Genomic DNA, 20,777 nt, shown 5'->3' on the forward strand with positions numbered 1-20,777 from the left:
GTTGTTGATGCTATTTTTTCTGCACTTGTCAAAATAATATGCCACAGAAGCAAGGAAATATCAGTGATTATATAGTCATGACTTGGCATATTATTGTAATACAACCAACTCTAACAGGAGCAGAAAGTGCAGCTGACATCCATTTTTCTGACAGCCTCTCTATTTTCATGGAAAAGGATTCCATAAAAATAGGGAAAATATATTAAAAGAATGTTGATGTCAGAACTGAGATTTTAATGTTGTTTCTGTTACTAGAGCTTGCTGAAAGACCAAAAGAAAAGCCATTGGACATGCTGATAGCCAAAAGAAAAGCAACACTAAAATTCACAAAAACAGTCACTTATGTAGATGATGCCATTTTGGAGGAAGTTTTTCACACAGAGGGTGGTGAGACACTGGAACAGGTTGCCCAAGGAGGTTGTGGATGCCCCATCCCTGGAGGCATTCAAGGCCAGGCTGGATGTGGCCTTGTGATTGAGTGGCAATGTGATTAAGTCACTGTTCTCCTGTACCTCATGTCTCTCTTCTCTGCCTCCCTGCTTAGGACCTCTACTTTGTACTGGCTCAGTTTTTTGTCATCTTGATTAGGTTAAAGCAGTCTGAGTTTCGTTTTTACAGACCTTAAGAATTGTAGCAAAAATGTAATTATGAATGCAGAATAAAGAATTTTTAGATGTGTATTAGCAGTTAAAGAAATGAGATGCTTGGGGATTTCTAAATGGAGACAAAAATTCAATTAAAACACTAAAGCTTACAAATGTTGGGGTTCTAGAAATGCACGTATATTTCTGTGTTTGGCTGTGCAAATGAGTGTTTAACTTCAGCTCTCTTTTTTTTGGTGTGGTAGCCTTTTAGTGAAGACAGAAAAGGTGGATCTAGGTGTTAAGATTATCAGAATTTGGTTATTTTGTTTTGGTCACTTGAAATTTCAGGACATGATAATGAAGTTCACAGGCAGATCCAGCTATGAGGATCTGAAATTGCTCTAGATGTGCAGGGCTTATTCATTTTGGCCCATGTTTTTGTTCCTACTTCTGGACTGATGGAAGTTATTGCAATGCATTCTAGTTGCAGTGCTAAATTTTTTGAGGGGGCGATCAGTTCTGGAATTTTCTCTCTTAATTTATTTGCATGTGTTAAGTGCCCGTGGTGATGATCAGACTTGACATTTTTGTAAATTTCAAAGATAGACTTCAATGACTAGATTAAATTTCTACTAATTAGTAGAGTTATTATATGTATTCCTCAACAATTAGCAGATGTGTGTTGTGCCAGTGTCAAAAACTGGACAGAAGCCAGTCCAGGGCTCATTATCTCACCAGAAATCCATGGATGCTAATCAGCATTTGATAAAAATTAGACAGTTCCCTACTGGCACTTGGCTATTAAATTCCATTTATACTGTTGTCCCATATATACTATAAATTCTCTTCTATTAGAAAACTGTTCACAAAATCCTTTGAAAATAGAAGTTGCATTTGAGGATGGCTGAACAAAATGGAATCTAATTAAGCCAGAAGACCCCAAACCACCAACATTTCTCACAGTGTAATAATGCCAAAGTCATGCTTTTGAAGATTTTTCTGCCACAGTATTGCAAAGATATGTGTGGCATTAAATTAAAAGGGCTTAGCAAGCTGGGATGCGTGATAGTTCTGGTCTAAAGGGCAAAGATTTACAGATGCCCATGAAGAGAGCTGAGATTTTAAGAAGTTTAATTGCATTTGTGGTGCACTGCTACGTTTGGAACAACCATTTCACTCTACAGCTGTTTTGGAAGGAAATGTTTTTCTAGCAGAAGAAGCTGCTAGCTAGATTTCTCACAGAGAAACTGGAGGGACCACAGTCCCTTTATATTGGACCTATAGGGTTATTTATTGTGAATGTATTGTATATAGGCTGATAAGAGCACCTACTACTTCTTTTCTAGTTACAGCACAAGCAAGGGAAGTATGAACATTTTATCTTACTTTTCATGCACATAAGAATAAACTTGCAGAAAGATGAGTTGTTCATGTGCTGTGCGTGATTAGATGGGGGGCAACCAAACTGTGCCACTGTGACATTCTGTGAGTGTTTAAATGTAGCCATAGTTTTCTCTAATATTGGAAATAATTTTTGAAGATCAGGCGTAAAGAAGCATATTTCTTTGGTGTTTAAAACAGTGGTAATGTGGAATGTCACTGACCCTTATTTGGATTTATAATTGTACAAACAGTGTTGATATTTTGCAATCTTTTGCAGAACAAATAGATTTTGGCTAATACTAATAATCTTTTATTTATTATCTTCTTGTGCTTTATTATTATTTTCTTTCTTCTTACCCTCCAATTCATCCTTGGGTCTCTTTTCCATAGTCTGACCCTCAGGAGACAGAGAACCATTGAACAAATATCACTCAGTACAAACTAATTTGAGTGCAGATGAACATTTGGCAGCCATGCCACTGACAATTAATTTTAATTTCACTGGGGGAAATATTTGTTTGTTCTTCATAAAGTCATTTGTTAATATGCTGATAAATCTTTCTGTTTGCACTTGCTGTGTGATATGTGTAATGGCAGATCTGTCCTGGGAAATTACAGACATCCGCTGCAGGCAGTAGAAAATGGATAGCTTGCTAAGTGTAAACATTACTAACTACACCCTACACCCAGGTGCTGCATTCCTCTTCTCTTTCCTGTGTTGACCTATACCATTGATCTTCTTCCTTCTTAACAGCAACCTTGAAACAACAGTCCCTGTGCTTGCATCCATCTTCAGGAAAGGTGTTCAGTCTGCTCAATGGAAAAAGTAACTTGGGTACAGTTTGTTCCCAAGCTGTACCTTAAGGATAAAAGGGTATTGAGGTTCAGTCTTGCTTTTTTTTTCTTTTTCTTTTCTTTTTTTTTTTTTCCTTCTTCTTACTTTTAATTAGATATGATTCACATTTAAATAACTTTATTTAGACAGGAAATTTAATTTCCTGCAATAATTCAGCCTTTCACATAAATGCGCTGTAACTGTTCTATCATTCGGACATTTAGAAGGATATGGGGTCTGTAAATTTAGAAGGTAAGTGTGCAGTTGCAATATGCGAGAAGTGATAATTAGCATTTAACCATGTTTATGCAATTAGATGTACCACTAAAGATCTTACATGCATTTGTTACCGTGGCTTAATGAGTTACTGCATACCGATTGATTAATAGTAAAATTGCATGTGTTCTTTTAGCCTGTTTCAAATGCCTACTCGAGTATTAAGCACTTTTACCAAGCCTTACTCTTGGTTACGCCAAGCCTTACTCTGATTTACATCACAATTACAATTTGCTAAGAGTATGTATTTGAAAACTCAGTGTAGAATTACTTGATGCATAATGAATACTTAAATCACGGAAAATTAATCCTAAAATGGCACAATTCTGTCTTGTTTAGTGTGGTGGATACAACCTGTTCATTCTTTAGCTGTGCAGCAGCTCTTCATAGTGCAATGAAGGAGTTTTTAGTATTATTTTCTGGTCTTGACAGCAGCCACGTTCATAAACCATGAGTATATTTCTTAATCTGCAATAAAAGAGTGTGGAACAAGTCAGGCTGGGGAAAGGAACCACACAGGGAAAACTGAGGGTGATCAGATCTTATGGTAAGGAGAACAAAGGGCCATCTGCACAACAGAGTGCAGACTCCCGAATTGCCACCAGGGAGCTGCTACACTTGCTATGAGAAGTCCTGCTCAGCAGTCTTTCTAAACAAGGCTGCTTAGCCTGCTTGGAGAGCTACGCTAATACGATTATGTGACTTCTGCTGTGCAGGATTAGAGCTCAAAGGTACCTAAAATCTTTACACAGGATTAAATCAAACGGCATAGAAATACTGTTAAGGAATTGCTTGGCTGTATCTAAGGACATGAAAAGCAGGTCAGTGTCCTTGAGAGCTTAGGAGAGCTCAGAGCAGGGCAATGAAACAGCAGCAGAGGATTGTATGCAGTGTAGGCATTCTGCTGTTTGGAACACATCCAGTGAAATAAATACGAATTTTGACATCGAATTTGATAGCAAACACTACCAAACAAAGGCTCCCTTTCTCTATACGTTATGTTATAAACTATTAACATTATTTTTGTTACTGGAACACAGTAACAGCTTACTTGCTTTCGGAATCTTCAGTGCTGTCTTTTTTTGTAGGTTTGCTCCCACTTGGGCTTGGGTTTTCTGTGCCAAAGTACCTTCTGCTTTTCATTTATCAACTTGTGCCATTTCACAAAAATGATTAATTGTTCTGTCCTATTCAAAAACCATAATCTGTAATGATAGTGTCAGAAATCAGAGTGGCAGTCTAGAAAAGTAGGCCACACTGAAGGAATTTCTCTTGTCATTGTTTACGGTGAAATATGTGGTAGGACATAGAAGTGGATCATCATGTCCTTGTGCATAATAAATGATAACTGACATATATAATGATCAACTGCCAGGCCTGGAAATAAGCCCGTGACTTCTACATAATCAGACAAAGGCTGTGATACCAGTCTTTTCATATGCTGCTGAGTTTATTTCTCCTTCTGTAGGGACAGAGGCCATTCAGTTTCAAGGGAATCTTTGAAAATCAGAAGTGACTTCTATCATTAGGAACAGCAGAATTGTGCTGAATAGCTGAATTCCCTGCCATTCTGTGCAGAAATAATGTTCTCCATGAGTAATGACCAGTGTTCTGGTAAAGACAAGTAATTACTTGTATTCTGTGCAAATGCAATAATTGTGTCCCTGTTTGAGATTTCCTCTCCACTCATGTCTAGCTAACAGATTAACACAGGATGTAATAGGATTAATTCTCCTTTCCAATGGAACATGAATCACTTGTGTTGCTATGTATGTAGGTCACCCCGGAAGTAGTGCCTCCTTTTTATTTCCATGAAAAATTCAACAAGTACAAAGGGCACAACAGCACTATTTGATAAAGAAAATTCTCAACTATAAAACACATTTCAGCATAGGCACCACCATTAGCTATGCAAAGAACAAGACCCTGAATGCCGTACTCGTAAAAATCTGCATCAGCAGAGGTGACCCACTGTCTCCTGCACCACCCACTGCATGTTTGGTCACTGGTCTCCATAAATGTTCAGCAAGAATTGTTGAATGTCAGTGGGTGCAACTTCTTCCATAAGGAGGAATTACATGATACATCTTTGCTTCATATGCACTTCCATGTCAGACTGCCCCTCTGCTGCCATCTGTTGCACAGCAACAAAATATAATGGAATATTGGTGGGAAGGTTCAACTTCTATTGCTGAATGACCAACATCTGCCTCTGGGGTCATGGACTAGAATAAAAAAATAGGAGGCACTACTTTCAAAGCAGTCTTTGTATGTAGCTTTTTTTTTTCATATTAATGTGATCACTGATGATTGGATTGGATCATCATGGATCAACCCAAATTTAACACAGAACAGTAACTGCAAAGGTATTTGTTCAAGTGAAAAAAATTGCAAAATCTGGATTAGGTCCGTACTCTGACAAACAAATAAAATATGGTAAGTGGGTGTAAACACAGAGCTATTGACTTTGTGAGTGTGTAAGTATTCAGGCTGTTCAGTACATCTTGTTTCATGTGCTCAGATGCACTGTGGTGTTGTGCGTATGGTCAAGATTGAGCATCTGAAGACAACAGACTGACACATGAAGGCTTTATTGATCTTTTACAGGAGGTGGGCTTTCCTTTTGCCCAGAAAAAATCCACACACAGACATTTTAAGTATGATCATATGATGATCATTTTAAGTATGATCATATATCAAACCTGTGATTGATACCATTTGTTTTCTGCAAATAGCTCCTGTGGCATATGTGATAAGATGCAGCCTGTACTATCTCTGGGCTTTTTGTCTTCCTTTATAGTAATTCGTTCTGCTCCCAGTTCTGCTCACAGACTTGGATACTAATTTTAAAATAAGGAGGATTGCTAATCACAATAATGAACATATACATGTATGTCTTGATAGGATATTAATTCACATATGCACAGGATGAAGTGAACATAAGTCCAGGCCTTCAACATGTTAATTCTACCTTGTGTTTGTGAAGGTTAGCAAACGCTGGCTTCTGCTCCCACTTCTGAGACTTGCAAGCAATTAAAATAGTGGCAGACATCACTTCACTACATAGGTAATGAGATCAAATCCAGTCGTAAGTCATTTGAGACTACACTGATGGATATGACTAGTCACGTGTAAACTGCTGCTTCACAGATTTATGAAGCAGTTGTGCAGTACCTATCGGGCAGACGTATCCCATGCATTGACTCTTGTAAAAGATCTCCAGTCAGTTACAAAGCCTCAGCATCTCTTCTATCCAGAAATTAAAATTAGAATCCTCCAGAATTAGATGGCACAGTGTTTTAAAATCTGCACTCTACCTAGAATTAAAAGTAGTGCTCTTAGCTGGCTTGCTGAAAACAGGATATAATCATAAATTATGTTTTCTAACTTAGCAGTTCTAATTTTTACATTTTGGAGTGATCTGGAAACTGGAAGGGTTTTTTGTTTTTTGTTTTTGTTTTTGTTTTCTGTGAAGGTTTTTGTTCATTAGTTTGTTGTTTTTTTCTTTAAATCTTGACAGATTTTAGAGACTCTCTGCAGGTAATGTTCCCTTTCTCTGCTCCCAGATGTTCCAAAACATAACACTAATGAACATAATTTATTTATTTCTAGAAAAATATCCTTCCTTATTTAAGTCATAATCTGTTCAGACACTGCCTTTCTCACAGCTTGGGAGATGCTGATCACGTTTGCATTGCACCATTACAATGTCATCAAAAGAGACAGCAAATATTGCAGATCAATGCTGCCAAAATTGAAGTAATTACTTTCTGAAAGTGACAGGCATGTTATTAAGTCCATATGGCATTATACATTGTTGGTGCAATAACTAATCGGAAACAGCAGCATTTCTAGGGCATGAATGTTTGGCAACATATACTTGACTAAGAGTCTTAGTATTATAAATATATAATTACTTCTTGCCAGGAAACCAAGGAAACCTCTTCTTAGGGAGGAAATCACATCTTTCCAGCAACAGGAAGTATTTGTAATCTTGAGGTAAAAGCGATGCTTGCCATCTCTTTTCTAGTCAGGACTAAGAGTGGCCATCATAACCCAGAAATATAAGCTAAATTATTCTTTTTATAAGAATTTTTGTTGTTGCTTCTGAGGGTGCACAGCGCATATGATGCAGAATTACCCTGTGTTAAACATGAGCTTCAGGGAAACTGCTGACACCTCCACTGCCCTGTGCTGGTGAGCTAGGAGGACAGAGCAAGTTGCATGTAGAATCGGAAAGTGTTGGAACAGTCTTTCTGACCTGGCTCTTAGAACCTGTGGAATTAGTAAAAATAATGGCAGTGATCATTACTTGTTTCAGATGGGTCTTTTACTGTTCTACATAGAGTGCTGCTTCTGAGAGAATTTTCTTAATGCAGTCGTGATATAAATGCAGTGGGACTGCAATTACCCCTGTCACTGCAGTAAGCCTGACCTCGCAGTGACAGACAAACCAGGCACAGAAAGGGAAAGCTGAGTTAGCTGCTAGAGGCAGACCAGCCTCAAATATGCTTTTGATATACATCTTGCTATTCTGTAAGACATTTCTTGAAACAAAATGCCTTATGTCTCTCTGTTGTTATGATTGAAACAGCAGAAAGATGCCCTCCCCTCCACCCCCCTCTCCTTTGTATCTCACGTCCATCAAGGAAAAGTGTCTTCTGCTTCCCAGTCTCGGTGGCTGAGTGAGAAAGAATGCGTGTGTCCAGTCAGGTTGGCTACCTGATCTGGCAGTCTTTGACTTGTAAAATAGAGCTAATGGTTTAGCCTGAGAGCTACCAGGATCAGTTTAACTATTCTTTGTATGGAAGAGCTAATATGAGCTAGATGTTTTATATTCATGGCATCTCTGAACTTACCCACTTATCCTCTTCAGCTGTATAAATTTGTTAGACTTGTGAAAAGAAGAGAAAAAAATATTTCTAGTAATATTCTTTACTTGAAGAATATTACTTGAAGTAATAGTCTTTGCTTCAAATTGCTACGTGGTCTAGCTATTCTTTCTCAGGGCTCTGAGGTATTTTATAATTCCCTCAAAGATACCACAGTGAAAACCCTCTGATGCTTTGTTTGGAAGTACTTCTGTTTCAGCTGTAGCGTGTCTAATCATGCTCTTGATATGTATTCTTCTCAGCATCCTTTCAACTCATGTATAGGCACTTAAAATGCCTACTGTTCTAGTACTTCATAAAGGCAGGAAAATGGAGACAAAACATATTTCCTATATTAAAGAAAATACAGAAGGACAAATTAATACATGCAATTGCTCTGTAATTTGACTGTAATTAGATCAGAAATTTAAACTTGGTACATAGTATGCTCAGAAAGTAACATTAATGAGAGCAAACAATTTCCTTTCTTACTGAAGCTGCCTGCAAAGGATTATAATTTTGCTCATCTTTGCATATTCTGAGCAACAAAATTTTCCTTTACTTGGCTTGGCATATCACAACAACATCCCCTTTGAATCCAACATTGTGATGTGTTGCTCTGAACTGGAGGAGTGTCCTCTGGTCTTGGTAGCTCAGAGTGGGGATGGAAAGCTGTTATAAGTCAGCTGTGCTAGGACTTTTAGTCCAATGTGAATGAGTAACACTGCTGTTCCACTTGAGCAGGCTGTCGAGTTAAATATGTTTCTGGAATGATGCTTCTGGCATAGCCTGCGTAATGCATATGCATTGCGTGTATTCGAGTAAAATAAAAATGAAAGAAAATGTGCAGCGAGTGTGTGAGCTGGAAAACCTTATGCCATTTTTATGATCAAAGTTGATGAGCTTGGGTGTAAAGCTGTATTTCCCTAGAGCAGGAGGAGAGGCCTCTGGTGTTTAAAGCAGCACTAGTGCAGCCAGGGTACCAGAGACATAAAACAGATAAAGTAAGACTACATCTCTATGCCCCTGGTAATAAAAAGCAGAGTGACAGATGGATTGTAATTGCTCTAGTCTAAGGACAAAGGGAGGACACATTATGGTCTTCCTGCTAATGCAGACCTGTCGGAGGAAATAAAGGACAAAACATACCTTGTTAGCTGTATGACAAAGAGCCTGCCTGTGAGATCCAGAAGCCATGCAGATGAAACAAAAATCTTTAGTATATGTGTGGTTTTTGGAGCCATCTTTTCACAGGTACATTGAGGCTTGGTTCAGCTTCTAGCAACCGATGACCAGAAACTATTACAGGTGCTCTTATACAGCTGGGGTATTACAGAATCACAGAATCGTAGGGGTTGGAAGGGACCTCCAGAGATCATCCAACCCCCTGCCAAAGCAGGTTCCTGACACCAGGTTGCACAAGTAGGCGTCCAGGCAGGTCTTGAATATCTCCAGAGAAGGAGACTCCACAACCTCCCTGGGAAGCCTGTTCCTCCCTGGCCTCCCTGAAGTCTGAAAAAATTACAGGTGACTCTAAGAGTATACATTAGCTACGTAGATGGAGGGTTGTACTGAGCACCTCCTGTTGGTGGAAAATGGGGCGAATCTCCTAGCTGATAGAAGATCCTGGATTTCTACTCCTCAGAGCTACTAACTGCACATCCACTCCCTCTTCCGTTTAGACAGGTATGAAAAATGCTTGAAAAAGGCAGGCCAGCTTCTGTTTACTTTTTAGCAAGTGAATACTTTGTGTGCTGCAGGGCACAAACAGACAGGGAAGGAAACAGCAAACAAGATTGAAGGAGCAAGGACATCTGCTGCTTAAAGACAAATCAGGTGTAATTGGAGTAACCGAAATGTGGCCAGTTCAGGAAATAGGCTGTAATATTACATTACCTAGATACAGAGCTTAAGGACAGGTGCTTCTAAATGAGAAAGGAGATGGAGAGATGAGAGTATAAATGAGGAAAGACATTATGCTGAAAGCAGAGTAATGTTCACATGGATGGCAACTTAGAGACACCTTGAACTTGAGGCTAAACACTGAAATGGTAAAACGATTATTGTAGAAAACAATTACTGATCCCCCAGGGCTAGGTGAGAAAACAGATCAAGAAATATTTATGCAGATGAGACGATGTATTTGGGCTAGGACATTGATCATATGAAACTGAAATTACTCTGACACTGGCGGGAATGAGAATTATGGAAGGACTTAGGAGACTGAAGCTATGTTTATTGACAGATTTATTTTTTTATCCTGCACCTTGACAGCCAACAAGATTAAAGGCCATCTGGAAAAGTCTCAGCAGTTAAGTGAGGGGTCACATTTGCTGATGCCCATGCTCAGGTTGAAATAACATTAGCTGAAAGTTAAGGTAGAAGAAAATTGATGTTGAGTGTGAGCATTATTCTGATTTCCAGATGTGGGGAATTATGTATTCTAGTGTAAAACAGGAGATGTTAATTTGGGGTAAACTGAAATAGCTTGCAAGTCATGGACCCCACGGGGTTTAAATTTTTAAGAATATAGAATTGCCGTAAATATAACTTCTGACTAGGATCAAGGAAGTGGACAGCAAGTGTCTGGCCAAAAATGCAAAGGTTTAGCTTTTGTAAGTAAAAAAGGAGAATTATTTTTGCTAATTGTGAGATAACAAAATATTGAAAAATGAGAAGTTTGGAGCACAATTTAAATTAGAGTTTGTTGTGATTAGACAAATGAAGAAAATTGTATTTTTAAAGGAAAAATGTGAATATGTACTAAAGGTAGCTTAGGTAAGATGTTTTGAAGCAATTCTTTCAAATTATCAAATACTGAGGTTAAATAGCCAGGATTTACTGTTGCTGTGACACATCCTACTGCAGTTATAGTAATTGTATCCAACAAAACACCACTTCCCAAGTTATTGTCAGTGGTATCATAGATAACTGATGAATATGCAGATTAGCTTGCAATAAAACAGCAGTGGGCAATGGCTTTTTGGAGCTGCTCATTTTGCCTGCTATTCCTATTATTTCTGACATGCTCACGTTGTGCTGTGCCACCCATCTTAAATTTCATTCCAGGTATGCACAGATTCAGGATTAAGCAGGCTTCTTAAGATCTTAGTGAATGACTCAGAACTTAGCTTTTCTCAAAGACAGCTTTCAGAATAAATCAGACTGCAATACGAGGATCTCACATTCTCTGTGAGCATCCACACACAAGGATGTGCAGAACCAGCATGTGCTTAATTTGCATGGTACTTAAAAAGGACAACCTTGCAAGCTTCAGATTGATGACTGCCAATCTGAACAACACAGTGACCTCCAGAGTTCAGTATGTACTGTAGCTCTGCTCATTAGACTGTGATACATTTACATGATTTTTTTCCCAAACATTTTGTTCAGGTTTTTCTGCCACAAAATTTGGAATATCAGCTTTCAAAAATGCTGATACCACAAAGTCTTTGAATAGTCTGCCCCAAACAGGAGGCTGTGGCTGTCACAAAGAGCTTAGATAATGTCATTCTGAAAAAAGACACCAGGAGGTGGTGTTCTGTCTGGGGTGGTGTTGCTAGAAGGAGTTAAAACTGAAAAGGCAGGGATAAATACTCATTCTATGAGAATGAAATGGCGGCAGAATCAAACTGAAATCTTTGTGCTTACCTAGAGAAACGAAAAAAGCAAAGATGCAAAGTCCTATTCTAACAGACCTTACTTACACACTCTGTCCTGCAGAACTCTTTGAAAATCTACAAGACATAATTTAGAGAAGGACCTTTGCCTTTTTTTTCTTTGGCACATTGGTGTGATGTATACTTGTAATGATGTAATGAATATATGATGCAAAAAATGTCTCTCATGGAGCTTTTGTGATCTGTTTGCCAGGAATGTTCCATGTCACTTTTGAACTGCAAACTCTTCCAACTGGACAAAGGAGGAATGTTATATCCCCTGCTCATTCTGCCTGATTCTCCATTGGATATATCAGCATGTATCTTGGATTGGGATTACTGGGGCATCATTAATTATACCTCACATGGATCTGTCAAGGTAATTTAATAAATTTTTAACACTTTTCCAGAACAAATATGATTTGAGGATGTGATTATCATTAATACATTTTAATAGCCATAGGAAATTCACTACATCTTTCAACACTCCTGTCTGGATATTCCCTCTGCAGAATGTTTATAGCTTGAACAAAATGAGGGAAACAACCAGACTTTCAAAAAGATTTTGTGTGTGTGTGTATATGCATTTTGAAAGAATGAGAGTTTCAGACCTAAGCACAGAAATTTTGATGTTGTTTCAAACAAAGTTCAGGATTGGTGTGAATAGGGTGACAGGTTGGCAGCCACCAATGTGAAAAGGACTCGGGGAACATACCCTGTAGAAAATATGAGGAGATCACAATCATTGATGTGATCCATCTAAAAGATTGCAATGGGGGAAAAGGGATCCAAAGGGGCAGTAGCAAAGCAGGGTGCTGCTAAGCTACGTTTGCAGGCACAACACTGTGCTCTCACATATTGTGCATTTTGTGGTGGAGGTGCCTGGAGGAAAGGCGATTCCTTCGGCATATCTATGCCAGCACGTTTCCACAGATAACATTAACATACAGCTGCTGAATGGCAGCTAGAAGTGTGTGTTGTTCTGTTTGCAATATGCAGATGTGATTAGCTCTAAAAATAATACCTAGCTGAAAGATCCAGGAGCTGTGTGTTTTTTTCAATTATTTATCTTACTTTTAAAAACGAAAGAGTGCAAATAACAACAGAAACAAGAAATAGAGCTATATTCCTTGCATTATCTGCAATGCGATATTTACTTAGCACTCGCAGTCTGTTTTCTGACTCTCTTCCCCTTCCCCTACAAGCCTTGTCTGCATTTCTGAGTACTGAGTCCAGCTTTCTTCCCTCCGCACAGTGAATTACCGCCATCTCCTGGCCAAAGGGCGGCTGAGTAACAGAACGCGTCCCCCGCGGTGTTGCGCAGCCTGGTGCCCCTGGCAGCTGGGGTTGCCCGCGGGGATCCGCGTGGGTTCGGCGCAGGCCATCCGGGTATGATCATGCATTCTATTCATCTGACTGCTGGGGAACAGAGGGATGCTGAACTCTTCGTAGGTTGGCAGTCTGGTCCGATGGATCCAGACTGAGATCAACACGTGGTTCTGTTGGCTTATTGTGTGAGCGCAGACTAAGCAATGGTATGTTCTGTAAAAGGAGGACAGTTTAAGCATTCTTTTATTAGGCTGTTACAGATCAGTAATTTGTATCATCCCCTTATGTAAAATCTCTAATTCCACATCTACATGCGAGAATTTTTTTCCCAAAAGTTGATGCTTCTTCTCAAGAACAAGATTAAGAGCAACATTAATCTTACTTATATTTATTCATTATCTCTGTTTATATTTATAATGAAGTACCATAGTCTTTTCATCCTCCTTGTGTAATCTATGGGAATTTCGAGATAAAGGGCTTTGTGTTTAATGGTTTTCATGTTCTTGCTTCTTAAAAAGCACAGGGTAATTTATGGGCATTCTTTCACATGCTCAGCAGGCCTCTGCTCATCCCATTAACTATTTCTAGTAAATAAATGATCTTGGTGCATTTTGTTATGCCCCGAAGATGAACATGTTTATATCATGTGTATTAGCCAAATGTTCCATAATGCAGGAAAAAACAAATGCAGCAGAACAGATGATTTTAAAGAGCCTATCACCAGGAAATTCATTTAGAAGAAATCAAACCTGACCCCGTTAAGATTTTTTTTTACTATTACTAGCTTGAATAGCTGAGCAAGATGAATGCAGATTAAGGTTTTGATCTGTCTTTGATATAAAGCCTGACAACAGCAAAGTAGAAATGGGAGCAGACTTAATCATGGCTTTCACCCACATTCAGCAGACCAGCAGGGCACTCATTTCAGAGACTCATAAGATTATTCTTTTCCCCCTGTGAAATCCTCTTGCTGCTTTCTGGTTCACTGGCAGCATCTAAAGATTTGTTCAGATCTGATGTGGTGTGACTAACAAAAGAACTCTCTGGAGCCCATCAATTATAGAGTTTGCAAAAGATTTCACTTCTAACCTAGTAATTGATCTTTAAACTCACTTCAAAACAACGCTTGTCAATCTTGCTGAGCTGGAAGTCAGTGAAAGATTATACTTGTTTTCCTGTTCTATTCTATAGCACCCTGCTTTTCTCTTGTTCAAAGTTTGAAACCAGTGGAGAAGGAATGATTTTTATCCTGATGGTTTTCATCCTTAAAGCTTACTGTCAAAGCTATACTTTACTAAATCTCTAAACGTTATGGAGCTCCACAATGTCCTTTCTATGGAAAGAGAAGTCATGGTTCCTATAATCTTTCCACAGGGTCCTTCACTCAGCTGAACACCCCTTTCCCTCATCTCACCTCCTCTTCTCTCCTCTCTCCTCTCCTCCTTTCTGTCCCTTCAGCATTCCCCTCTCCTCTCCCATGTATAAAACTGAAGGCTGTGATCTCTGTACGGATGACAAATACCACCAGACAGTTTTCTCTCTGCCTTAGGTGTCCACAAGCAGAGCTGATAGCATAAGTTAGCTTTGTGCTCACTGTACATATTGTCACAACTTCAGCCAAGTTCACCGAACAGCATTCAGTGATGGGATAAGTGTGGAGGCCGCAAGCTTTACATTGGAGCAGATGAGAAATGCTTTCATGAACTGTTGGTTCAGACCTGGAGCCCTGAGCCGCAGCAATGGTGAGCCCCTGGCAAGCAAAATATCCTTAGCTGCCAGCAGCCTTCATCACAAGGTAGTGTCTATGGCTGCATCCATCGGCTGGAAGGAGGACAGAGGACAGCCTGCTCCCCACTCAGTGCTGTTCTGTCACCTTGTACTGATGCACTGAACCTTGCTGAGAGCTGATTCAGCTTGCTAACTGAGCAGGAAACACACCAGTGAAAGGATAAATGGCTTTCTGCTGAGTTAGCATGTTGAATAAGCTCCCAGAAAAGTGTAATGAGTGCCAAAGCTGGCACAGAACGGAACAGGAGCCATACAGCAGGGCCTCTTGTTTTGGCTGCAGCATCATCTCTCCATGTACACCATGTACATTTGCTCTTCGTTAGGCAGCCAACACATTTGACCTTGTGTTTCAGCATACATCAACTACTTTGTCAAGCAGCATCTAGAATCAAATTAAGGGATTTTCAGGGATCCAAATTAAGTGGGCAGAAATCTGTTGGTTTCTGTATAAGTTTTGTTTAGGGGAATATTAAACAGAGCTAAGGATTTCAGTGGTTCAGGCTGTTGCAGGAAATGCCAATCTATCCCTTCTCCCTCTCATGTGTATTGAGTGATGATGTTTTATGGTTCTGCAAAAGTTTTTATTGAAAGTGTCTTCCATATAAGATAAAAGATTGCAAAGAAAATATAGATAAGAAAAAAATAGTTATTTTTCTATCTGGCATATTTTCATCTTTGTTCTATGGCATCTCAAATTAAATCATACTGCAGTATTTACTGCAGAATTGAAAAAGCTGTGTACAGGGCGATCAGAATGCAGGGAACCAAATTCTCCTCTCCCCATACTGAGTATCCTTTCTCTTTTTTCAGTGGGGATACATTTTAGAAAGAATTAGCCTGAGGTTTTTTAAGTCCTCTGTTGGTGGATTCATTTTTGATGGGATTAATTGTTGATTAAAGATTGATTCGTCAGCATGATTTTAATTTTTATTTCAAATAATTATTCTTCAGTTGAATTTGACAGGAAAAAAGCCATCCTCAGAGGGTGCTGTGAAGTTCTTATCTTTTATGTTTGTGGGTTTTTTCAAATGGGAAACCAAAGGAAGTCTCAGTCTTCTCTTTGACGGTCCCGTGTTCTTCAATATTTTGTGGAAAAGGGGAAAAAAAATATCAAGTGATTAAAACATGATGTGCCCTTTTAGCCCTGCTCCTTCTGAGACTTTTAATGTTCTCATTTTTTATTACAGGAGCTGATGAACTGTAAGTGATTGGGAAGAGAGAATAGATTGTGCACTTAGCCTTACCATCTAACCTAGTTAATCTTCCAAAAAGCAATTTGTTCTGACTGGTAACTGCAATGAGTTTAATGGAACACGGGGTTAGAGGGAGAACCTCGAAACAAATGCTGTCTGTCTGAAGGCCAATCGATAACCAAAAAGTTTGACGATCCCAAACCTTTGTCACTTTAATGTAATTGGAGTTCATGGAAAAGACATTTCAGCACCCACTAGCATCAACCTCCTTTTCTGGTGATACCACTCTGAATGCATTCAAGTCATCCTGTCGTAGTAATATGAAAAGAGTAGGAATAGAGGTCTTTTAAATCTATTTTGCAATTTTACACAGATTGCAGTTTGCTGTGTGTATTAGTTTTGGGACACACATGGAACCTCTCAGTATGCTTGAAGACTTTTATGAGCCAGTATGTCTAAAACTAATGAGGCTGAGCATGTTTGAAGCTAGTTGTGGGGAGTCTCTCCAGCAGTCCATCATCTGTGGTTTCTCCAGATGAGCAATGGGGGAAAAAAAATAATATTACTGGGGATATTATGCAATAAATCACGTGAATGGCATAATGTGCAAAAAGATATGAACATTGAAACTCATATTTAATAATCACTCTTAATAGCAATCATTCAGTTGTATCGATCAGAAATAGCTTTCTAAAAACAATTTCCTGTCATTGCTGGCATGTTTGCTTCTTACTCAAACTAATAAGTGGGAAAATTCATTTGGAGGAGGAGACTTCATTTCCTTTGGCTTTCAAAGGTTAGAAACAATTTCACATCTGTTTGAGTGCCACTCAGCTGCAGTAAGAACGATGCTGGGAGCAGCAGTTTGAGGCAGTTGCAGCTAACTCACCTGTTTTGCCATACAGTGCCTGCTGAAGCTTTTTCCGCCCTTGCTACAGAGAAAAGCTGAGTTTTATATGTGCATTTGATTTGGAAAGTTCATTATTAAATATATGTATATATAGCTGTTTATAATGGATTAGCTTCAATGTCTTACCAACAAGAACAGGCAGTTTACCCCAGAGAAGCTGACAGAATTTACTTCTTTTCTCTCTTTAGGGACTCCAACTACCCTGGGCAGCATTGAAAACATAGGCTGGAAATCTTAATGCGTTCTCCTTCCATCTTTATATATGGGCAGCATAATTGTAAAGAGACATTTAGTATTTCTTTGCTTAACTGCTTTTTAGTTTTAATTCTTCACTCCCTGCCTTTCTGCAAAGTCTGATGATGCAAATTTCAGATTCATGTCTAATACAGAATTCATTTGGCAGAACTCACTTGCCATTTTATGACTTTCCCTGAACATGAATCCAGAAGTATATTTTGAACTGCAATAAGAACTTAACACAGTTTTAATTGCTAGCTGGTACTTGGCTATTCCGGGAGAAAGAAAAGCCTGAGAGACTGTGTGCTGACCAGTGGGGACTTGTGAGTGCTGTGAGCAAGGTGGCTTGGCCCAGCAAGGAAAGCCTCAGTCTGGGGAAGAGAGGAATCTTGCTCCCTCCTTTGCTGCCTTAACACAGTCATGTCATTTATTTCTCTGTATTTAAATTCCCCACATAAGTGTGCAGCCTCTGTTATTACTGTGGATTGCTAACAGAGCTGAAATTGTAACTCTAATTCTGCTGCTGCTTGGAAATTTGGGAATTTGCCTGGAACCTTTATCAAGAAGAATCATACTTAATTGGTGTTGTGGTTTTGCAATTCTTGGCTACTTGTTAACTCTTTCCACCTGCATACTTTCATGTCTGAAAAAAAGCCTGTTATTTCACTTTTCAGTTGCTGCTGCTAAATACTGATATTTCCATGAGATTTCATATATTTTACAATTCTACAAGTATCCACAAATAAAAACCATCTACTAAAGGGAAATGAAGCTAAACATACATAGCTTTTTTTCACCACTCTGAGACCAGGTCTTGATAGTTGTGGCAGATTCTAAACAGTATTTCTGATTTGTTTTTATGGGAAAGCAAACCAAACCAAACCAATGAACTAAAGGAATCATATCAATTCATATCAATATATCACTTGATAGAGGGAGAAGCCCGGAGCTACCCAACAGGAAGCTTTTGGGGGATGTATGGAGAGGCAGGAGGAGGAGCAGGCAGTGCGATTTTAAAGGAAGGTTCAGTGGCAGAGGAAGGCAAGGCTCCTATGAAAAGGATTTATTTTATGCAGTGTAAGAATGTTTGTTTGGAGATTCTCTAAATCACCAGGAACTTTGGAGGCCTAAACCATAAGGATAATTCCTGTAGTATTTAAGACTTATGAAGACTAGTGTACCATGGAATTAATAAAGATTTCTGCTACTATTTCCCAGCAATTTTATTGTTCTAGTTTCATTATGATTGCCTCCGAGCTCAGAGCTAATGTTTCTAGAGAATGGAGCAGAAATACTGGGAGATTTTCTACAGCTTGCGTATCAAATTGAAAGCCTGACCTCACACATCCATTATCTAATTTATTTTTTTTTCATGTGACCAGTACTATATGCTTCCTGATGTTGAATTTTATTTCCCATTTAATCACGTCTGCTGCTCATTCTTGTGAAATTTCTTTTCAAGTCTTTTACTTCCATTCTTCTTTTCAAATCATTGGTGAGCAAGTCCTGGCAGAACCCAACACAGATCCAAGAAGTGCATTGCTGGTAGCCCTTATCCTACATGAAAACTACCACTAGTTTCTCATCTTTCAGCTGATTTTCATACACTCCTTTCAGTTAGAATTATATCCCATAGAGCTTGTTCCCATTTTCCATCTGTACAGTGGATAAACAGTACTTCCTGCTTTATAGGGACACTGTGGAGATAAAGATATTCCAAGATTATTGCAAGTCAGTCTTAAAGTAAAGGCAGAGGGGAACCAGATACACGGAGGGCATGAAGGCAGCCCAGAGGTGACAGCCATGCACAGGAGGATCTGGGAGTCCCTTCCAGGTCCAGTAACACATAGATCCCCAGTGAAAGATGTTTATTCCACTGTGAGATTGAGCTGAGGCAATCACTGGCTGCTAAACGTGGAGGAACATGTTGGTTGTTTATTGTAAGGAGGTGTGAAAACCCCACAGATAATGAACAGTTGGGAAACTTCTGTTCTGAACTTTGTAATTATCTCCTCTTTATGAAAATAAGCTAACCACAGCCACGGTCTAGGCTGCATCTCAGAACCCTAGTGGAATTCTCTAATGGGAAATTTGAATAAATGTAGTCTATAAAGCACTTCTGGCTAATGATATTATACTGGCTCCTCTGATTTATCACCATCTGTTAAATTCCTTTAAAAGGCAATCAAATTGCCTTTTAAAAAGTTTGTTTGCTTGAAAAGGTAAAAATGCTTTGGATACTTTCCTAATTTCTTCCTGGTAGGTAAACAAGGTCTGTTAGGCAGTTGTGATTTGTGAAGTTCTGTGTACACAGGCAGGAATTCGATCTTTTGGTCAGCGTTTGGTCCATGCTGTTTAAAAAACTGAGAATTTTTACTTTAGCACATGAAAATCTGTTGTGGGGTTAGATGTGCTGTGTAGCACCACGATTCCACTGAATGTATGGAAACTACCCTTGATTTACACCAAATAGGTAACAAGGCCACAAAGAACAATTCAACATTAGAAACAAGGCCCAAGGTTTGTTGTTTCTTGCAGCAAGACACAGTAGTTGTTGTATTGGCTGTAAAGTTGCTTATTATTTCACAAAACTTTAATAAAAAAAACCCTGAAAAATAAACCAGAGCTGAGTTCATGTGGAATCAGAGATAAATGAGGCATCCTTTCCAAATCACTTTCCACACAATGTATTCATATGATAGCTTCATTAACTTTGGTGCAATAATTTGCAGATAAGTTCCATCCCCCCCAAAAAAGCAAGTACTCAAGCACTACTAATCTGAGCTAGGTTTTTGCACATTAAATCTGCGATAAAGCCATACTAATTATTTTGAATTATCTTGAGATGAAAATACGTCACTCATGTAGGTAATTATGTAAGTAATTTAAACCTGATTAAATAATAATGATTCCTTGCTCATCGCCTTCAAAGTGCTTATAACCAAATTTAATTTTAAGTAGGATCAAGAAAATAATCACTTGATTCAAACATTAATTACTAATTTTAATTCTAATTCATTAAAAATTGACTTTTTTTTTTTTGCAGACTCTGCAGGGCATTAATTGACATCTTGCAAAATGAGTCATAATTTTGGCATGCAGAAGCATTTTTCAAACAGCGAATCGTGGCTACCAGGGACTGTGAAGGAGCTCCGAGGGAGCTTCCATTTAGAAAATGCAGCCTGCTCAGCAGCACAGCGGCTCCTCTGCTTGTGACTGAAGGAGCGGCTGTAACACAGCTGTCTGCAGCACCCAGGGAGCTGCTAACTGCCTTTAATTACTGGCAGTAGGGGTGAGCTGACCTAAAGTAAACAGCTTTGCCGAGACAAACTGCTACAGCATAGGAAACACTTAAAATCAGTTCAGAAGTGTAAGAATTGGGAGTTTCATTGCTTTCTTTCCAGTCAAATCAGAAATTGGCTTATAATCTTAGCAATTGGTAGGTGCAGCTTTATTTTTCTGGGTGGTGGAGTAGTTTGATGAGCTTGTCTAGGCTAACAGTCCTCCTTTGTCATGTACTGAGTACAATGCTCTTCAAAAAGAAATGGAGTTTTGACTGTGGCTCCCTTTGGGAAAGGGCTGCCTTTTGGTTGTAACTGTGAAGCCTAGTGGCTAAGTGGTCCTATGTGATATATTACAAGAAGTCACATTAATATGGCAGTAATTTTTCTCACAGTAGATTTTAAGCTCCAGTGGGATTATTATGATCGTT

At 38.9% G+C, this 20,777-nt stretch overlaps 1 long non-coding RNA gene across 4 annotated transcripts in view; it reads left to right on the top strand.

The window, feature by feature from the left end:
- LOC149915616 (uncharacterized) overlaps positions 1 to 20,777 on the top strand; it is a 131,744-nt gene that overhangs the window by 108,936 nt on the left and 2,031 nt on the right. For 3 of the 4 annotated variants that reach the window (XR_016471956.1, XR_016471957.1, XR_016471958.1), the window contains one exon: positions 11,823 to 11,987. This is a non-coding gene — a long non-coding RNA (uncharacterized LOC149915616). Of the gene's footprint in view, positions 1 to 11,822; positions 11,988 to 12,863; positions 13,379 to 20,777 lie in introns of those variants that run through there. The other variant, XR_016471959.1, reaches the window with a different exon arrangement.

The sequence above is a fragment of the Phasianus colchicus genome, chromosome 17 (assembly GCF_987193195.1).
Source record: "Phasianus colchicus chromosome 17, bPhaCol1.hap1.1, whole genome shotgun sequence".
In the NCBI taxonomy this organism is placed as follows: domain Eukaryota; kingdom Metazoa; phylum Chordata; class Aves; order Galliformes; family Phasianidae; genus Phasianus; species Phasianus colchicus.